Here is a 7,499-nt window from a genome sequence, read left to right as displayed (position 1 = left end):
TTTCAAGTCTATGAATTCAACTCATTGCTTGAGATAATTTTTCATGGGTTGTACTATATATATTGTATCAACCTTATGTCTTTTCTAGTCTGTTTAGACATCATTTGTATGCATTCTCGCAAATGCACTAAGATAAAGTGTCATATTGCATATGTATTTTCATTTTAGTTGCTTTCCTTATTTTGCCTCTAATTGAAGAAGTGTCATTTAAGGAAACTCACACATATTACTATATTATTGGGATTCAACATATCTTGTGTCTTGTTGTACATGCCCTCCTCTGACTAAAGTATCATGGGGGGGTTCATGTGTTTCCTTTGTCTTCCATCTTTCTTTTTTGAGTGCATTTCCCTTCAATGAAATTAGCCTCATGACATGTCTTAGATTGATAACCTTAGTACACACATGCATATTCATTTGTGCATCTTGGTCATGGTTCCTTAACATATAGTTCTTTTAGCCCACTTTTCTAGTTGCCTACTACCTCACCATTTTCTGTATTAGGGGGCTTCTTCTATTGGTTCTTATGGCTTCCTTGGTTTGATGGAGTCAGTTATGTATTCAATTTTTATTTCTATGTACTAGGAGGATGCAATGGCTAGGTATGTATCCATATAACTGAGATGGATCATTTACCATATATACACTCTTCTTTTTATTCACATTTAGGATTTGGTGGTTTATGTCATCTATATATTAGAATTTAATTCTTTTCCTTTGTGTGCCTCCTAATTTGAGTAGTGTTTTTTGAGAGAACTCATATAGATTATAGTCTTTTCTACCTGGTTAGGTTTTATTTTAGTGGAGGTTCTTTAGATTAGTAGCTACATTTGACAGAGCTTTACAACTTCTACATACTTCAGTGGTGTTCTTGTGATCATCTCTTATTCCTATCTTCTAGAACATTCCCTAGTTTGGAGGCTTCTTCAGTCCTTCACTAATTATTTTCAACATTATTTCCATCTTTTTTTGGAATAGGATTTTTCCAATGTGATTCTCTCTATTTCTCCTCTTGTTGAAGACTTAGTTGTTCTTGGTTAGCTCATCAGGCTTTGTTGATGGGACCCAAATTTACTTTTAGTAGTAGTTTCTAGGTGCCTAGCTACTCTCCAAGTTTATCTTAATGGGGGGTGTTAGAGTAATATTTTTTTTTTTACCAATTAAATCATATTGATTTTATTATTAAGATTTTTATTATCTCTAGATTACTTAAGCTAAAATTTAAGCATATAATAGTTAATTACTATCATGCAATGTAGGTTAGTTACCTATCAGGGTTTTCATCTCCTTTTATAAGGATTGATCTCTTTGTAATTATTCATTCACTTTTGATTAATAGCAATCTCTTTTTTTCTCATAAAAATGCCTCATCTATGGATTTAGGAATTCCAACCTCCATATCTTTTGCTTCTCTTTCTATGAAATGTCTTTTTATGTAGGTTATTCTTAGGAGCTATGGGGTTGAACTTTCATAAACTTTAACAGTTATGACGTGTGATTTTTAGTTTCTTTATTAGTAGTTGGTTTTAGTTAGTTAGTTTTTGGTAGGGTCACTTCTTGTTACCTTTCTATTTTTTCTTCTCTAAGACTTAATATTACTTTATTTTTATGGGTTTGGGTCCTTACTTATTTCATTAATTAGAATAATCGCTAAATAAAGGCACTATACATTTATCTTTCCTAACCAAGGAGGCATTCAGTTCTATAGGACATTATTATATACATGCATCCTTGTTTTATTAAATGATCTTTCCCATTAGAATTTATCGATTCAAATTAAGAAGAGAAAACTAGTATTTCCATTTCTATATGCGAGATTAGACTCTAGTAGTATATGTTCTTGTCTTTATCATTTTCTATTTAGAATTTAGAAAGAAGAGGAGTTATTGTTAGCAGAGGTAAGCTTCATCAGTTAGTTCATTATCTCATTTTCTATAACACATATATTCCCATCTAGCCTAGAATTTTCCTCTTTATGATTTAAAAATAAATGATGAACTTCAATAAGTCTAACAAAAAATGCTAGTCAAGTGGACACTCTAAACCAAAAACATTACTAATTTACAATTGAGTTATGAGAGAAAATCAAGAGTTGAACACAAAAGGAATTATAATCTTTCCTCTCTAAAAAATGGTGAGTAGTTCAATAGAATCATTTCCCCAAATAACTCAGTAACTCAAGATTTTTGTAAAAGGATTATACAAAGTAACTATAGGAGATCTACACTCTCATGTTTCCAAAATCTATTGTAGTGTTTGAATAATATTTATGTTCTTAAGATTCAGCAAACAATTATTTATTTATTAAAATTACTAAGACAAAGCATATTTCCTAGTATAATTCATGATGAAAATTTAAGGGTCATTTGATATTTTTTGATATAACTAAGGAAAGATAAAAAGCACTTGTTTCAATAGCATAACAGAGCTACAAATATAGATTGACTCGAGGAACCTGAACAAAATGATGTGCTTAGCTTTCCTTCAAGGTGCAGAGAACCCATTCCAACCATGCCAGTCTCTTTAAAATCCCCAAGCCTTTTCAAGCATGACCCCATATCAAGTTTTCCTAGTCAAGTTTCATTTTCCGCTTCTTTGTGTGCTTTCTATGGGTTCATTTGGCTATGGGAATAGGAATACATATTCTTGAATAGAAAATGAGAGTATGTATTCCTATTCATGTTTGGTTCAACAAGAATTTGAAGGGGAATTAATAGACCCAAAAATTTATATTTTCTAAAATAAATAAAATAGGAATAGGAATACGTATTATGTTTTCTATTTACATGGAATAGAAAATGCTCATTTTTGGGCCAAAATTGGAACACTTATTCCTATTTTATTCCTATTCCAATTCTAATTTGGTGCATCCAAATAGAAAATTCAAAATTTTAAGAATTTACATATGCCTATTCCACTTGTACTCATGTTGCCAAATTGACCCTAAGAGTTTTCCTTTTGTACTTCTTCAAATGTGGACTCATGTTCTTAAAAGACTTTGCTCCACTTTAAACTGAATAATGCTAGCTGAAATGTTAATTTGTGCCACTCGCTTTTCCTTTCCCTTCAAAAAAGTAGGAACCTTGAATTTCCACTAACTTTATGGTGGTTGAAAACTATGGTCATCCTTTTGAAATAAATTATAAGACTACTTCATTATTTCTACACTAAAATCATTTATATAGTACATAATATAGCTAGATAACATTTATTGGTGTAAATAATATTTACTATTTACACTTTACTTAAGTTTACTTAGGTTAATGCTATAGCATATTAGTTTTCATGTAGACACCTAGGAGTTTACATATTCATATGAGTTGTCATATAGACAGCATAGTAGTTCGCAGTCTAATTGAGCACATGTTATCTACTACATCTCTTTATGATGCATTCTTATCCTCTCATTGTTGTACATACATTCATGCACAATGGAGGATAATCCACTCTTGGTGGACATGTGCTTAGTTTTTATGCTTATCTCTTTGTTGAATCTTAGTCATATTAGTTGCCTTTATATACAAGGCACATCTTTGATGTATTCATCTAATTATTTGATATCCATTATCACTTTGATCATTATTGAGATTCTCATTTGATCACTATTTGTCTCTCTTGTGCTATCTACTGAGCTTCTTGATCTTGGCATTGAATTATTGCCTTATGCAAATTCATACATGGTATAAGAGCTATACCAAATTCTTGTGTAGTATTAAAGCCATAGGAGTTTCATTGCATAGCCACTAGAGAGATTTTTTTTGCAGGTCAAGGTTGGAGATTGTTGGTGCAAATTAGACATTGGTATCACATTTAGAAGGTCCAAAACCCTCGAATTGACTTTTGTTTCATCAAAATTAGACATTTGAGGTAAAATCTAGAGTCATTTGATTTTTGGAGGTGTGAAGATGTTGATTCAAGAAAAATAATTATAGAGGTGATTTTCAAAAAGTGATATCTCCCTCATACAAACTCCTTTTTTCGAGCAATTTTTTTTTGTTGTGGGGTAGAATTTCATAATCTACACATTGGTGTAGGGTGTTTGAGATCTCCATTCCTAAATTTTTCTGAAAATTGTCAATCCTAATTTTTACAACTTTAGAGACTTCATTCAGGTTCATGTGGACACATATTCAGGTGCTATTTTTTTTTGAAAGTGCATAATTTTTTGTCTACTTTCCAGATCTGGTATTAGTTTGGAGTAATTTTGAGTGGACATAGTACTTTCAAGATTTGGTCATTTTTTCCCTTTTTTTGGCACTTGTAATTAATTAGATCCTTGAGAGATCTGGTGTCTTATGTACTTGAATATTCTATAGCTTCATCTATTCTATTGTAACCATCAAAATTAGAAGACCACTATTGTTTATTTTGATAAGTGGAAAATTGTAAACGCACTACATATAAAGTGTCACAAGCATCACTTCTTCTTTTTTTTTTGTGGGGGAGGAAGGAGGAGGGGTACCTTGTGCTCTTGTTCTCTTTCTCTCTTGTTCTATTTTAATTTTGCATCATGGGTTCACCTAAATCTTTTAATTTCACACAATTATACTACATGGAAATATATTGTATGGAGTAGACTAATGGAAAAAGGTTTAAATCTATATTTTGATGGTACAATTGTAAAACCCACTGATGTTGATTGGAAATTTAAAGACAACCAGACTTTAGGAATTAATAGGAGTTGTGTTCATAGAGATCTCTTCTTCCACATTTCTAGGTTTAAGGATGCCAAGGGTGCTTGTGACAAACTTAAAGGCTTGTATGGTAAGGTGGACGAGGAAAAGGGATTCCAAATTAAGGATGATATACTTATCTTGGATCTTAAGAATTTTGACACAATTCACTTGACTATGTCAACAAAGCCAATGAGTTGAGAGCACTACTTAAAGATTGTGGTAATCCCATGTAGGATGATAGATTGATTTATTACATATTGAAGAGGCTACCTTTAGAGTATGCATCTTTTGTTTAGAGTTACAACACTCACAAGTTGACCATGGAAAGTTCCTTCACTAAGCCTTCATTTGATGCATTTGCAAAAATGTTGATTTTGGAACAATCCAAGTTGATAGATATGAGAATTCTCAAGTCATTAAAGTCTAAGGCATTGCTGGCTAGTAATGAGAACCAAAAAAATCAAGGCAGCAAAAGTTTCACCAACAACAAGAAAAAGTAGTGGAAGCCAAAATTACAATCAGAGATGCAATAATCTTCCTCCTCATAACAAGACAATTCTTCTTCCAACAAGAAGGGAAACAACAACAAGAAGGGTAAACTATTTTGTGAATATTGCAAGCAACCAAATCATGATGAGCATAATTGCAAGACTAAGAGAATAGATGAGTTGGAAAACTTCCTTAGGAAGAACAAAATCCACGTGCCAAATCCTTCCAAGGATTAAAATCCATACACTTCAAAGGGAAAAGGGCAAGCACTTATGGCAAGTTCAAGCTCTTCAGGGGAATGGATTCTTGACTCTGGTGCATCACATCATATGGGTTCTTCAAAAGGACATTTTTCTTCATTGGAGCAATCTAAGGTACCTTGCATATTTTAAGGGAATGATACACAAGTGGAAGTTGAAGGGAAAGGGCAAGTTGAGATGGAAATGAAGAGTTCAAAGATGTTCTCTATGTTTCTAACCTTGGCTCTAATCTCTTTTCAATTTACCAAATCACTCATTGTGGAGGCAGAAATAAAGTTGAGTTCCTTCCTAATTCAATAATGGTGCGTAATCTTAAGGATGATTCATTAGTTGTAGTGGGTAAATTTAATCATGACACAAGGCTTTATTCTTTCTCCCACTTTGTACCTAAGTCTCCTTCACATGCTTTCTTGACACGTTCACAATCATAAAGTAACTTATGGCTTGAGCAATATGGACATCTTTCCTTCCACTATCTTCATCAACTTAGCTCAAAAAATATGGTCAAGAGTCTAGCTACAATCAATTTTTTTAATGGTGAATGGTCAATTTGTTCAATGGATATGTATCTAGAAGAGAATTTTGACAAAGGGAAGCCTTGGAGAGCATCAGTTATTCTTGAGTTGGTTCACACTATTCTAGTAGGGCCCTTTTCAGTGACATTAGTTAGCAAGGGTTGCTATGTTCTCAGTTTCATTGATGACTTTTCAAGCTACACATGGGTTTACTTTCTTGATCACAAGAATGAAGTGTTCGATAAGTTTCCAGCCTTCAAGAGTCATATTGACAAGCAATGAAGTAAATCCATCAAGGTTCATTGTATAGACAATGAAAGTAGATATGTGAACTCAAGAGTTAGAGACTTTTGTGAATTTGAGGGTACTCATCTTCAAAATCCTATAGCATTTAGTCCACATAAGACAAGTTTTGCAACAATGAGGATTACAACTCTTAAGTCAATGGTAAGTTGCATGATTCAAGCCTAGTCTCTTGATCCATCGCTTGAGGTAGAATCCATAAGTACTGCCAATCACATCCTTAATAGATCTCCTCATATTGTCTTAGATGGAATGACTCCTTTTGAGGCATGATGTGGAACAATTCCAATTGTGAAACACTTCAGAGTTTTTGGTTGTCTACCTTGGGCAAAGATATCTTCAAGAGAATGCAAGGCACCACCACCAAGGCATTGTACTTTCATTGGATATGAAGAAAGTGTTAAGGAATATAGACTTATGGATCCTAAGACTCACGAGATATTCATAGAGAGGAATATTCACTTGGAGGAAAGTTCACCTAGCTTATCCTCTAATCCTCTCCACACCTCATACATTCTGGAAACTAATAGTGACAATAGTAATAGTGATTCAACAAGCTCACTTGTGGGGGATCCTTTTGATAAATGAAGAACAAGGTCACAACATCAACACATTCCACATGCATACATTACTACAGCGATAGGTTCATGTAATTCAATATAGATAGGTACACCTTGTCTTCCATTTCTAGCATCAGGAGATGACCATGTGACAGACATTTTAGGTTTTTTTGTGGATTCCTACATAGTAGATTTGGGAGACATTATTGATGATATACATCTTCTCTTTGATGAAGAAGATCCTTCTTTACTTGTTGTGAGGGAACACTATGTTCCTCTTGTCCATTCTCTATATGATCAGTCTTACAAGGTTGATATGATTGTGAATCCTTATGTATAACAGTTGTAGGAGGTCTCTTTATCATTTGAGGAGATAGTTGGTTCTTTGGGATATGTTCTACATCCATCCTTGCTAGATTTGAACTTTTTCTTTTTAGTAGTGTTGGAACGGGCGACTGTTAGTATCAAGATAGGGATGGTTGAGAAATTTTTAGAGACACCATTCATCTTCAGGATTCTTTCTACACATTGGGTAAGCATCTCATATGTGCCTATGCCATTGTTTCTTCCTAAAGGGAGGAACATTATTCAGCAAACATGGATTAGCTTCGAAATTTAGCTTGGAGTAGCTATCACTGATGGGCATTCTACATTGGGGTGGGGTTGCTACCTAGTCTCCTTTATTCTTCTTCTACT

The sequence above is a fragment of the Cupressus sempervirens genome, chromosome 1 (assembly GCF_028749045.1).
Source record: "Cupressus sempervirens isolate cs-2001-9-10 chromosome 1, ASM2874904v1, whole genome shotgun sequence".
NCBI lineage: Eukaryota > Viridiplantae > Streptophyta > Pinopsida > Cupressales > Cupressaceae > Cupressus > Cupressus sempervirens.
This window is presented reverse-complemented; position numbering follows the sequence as displayed.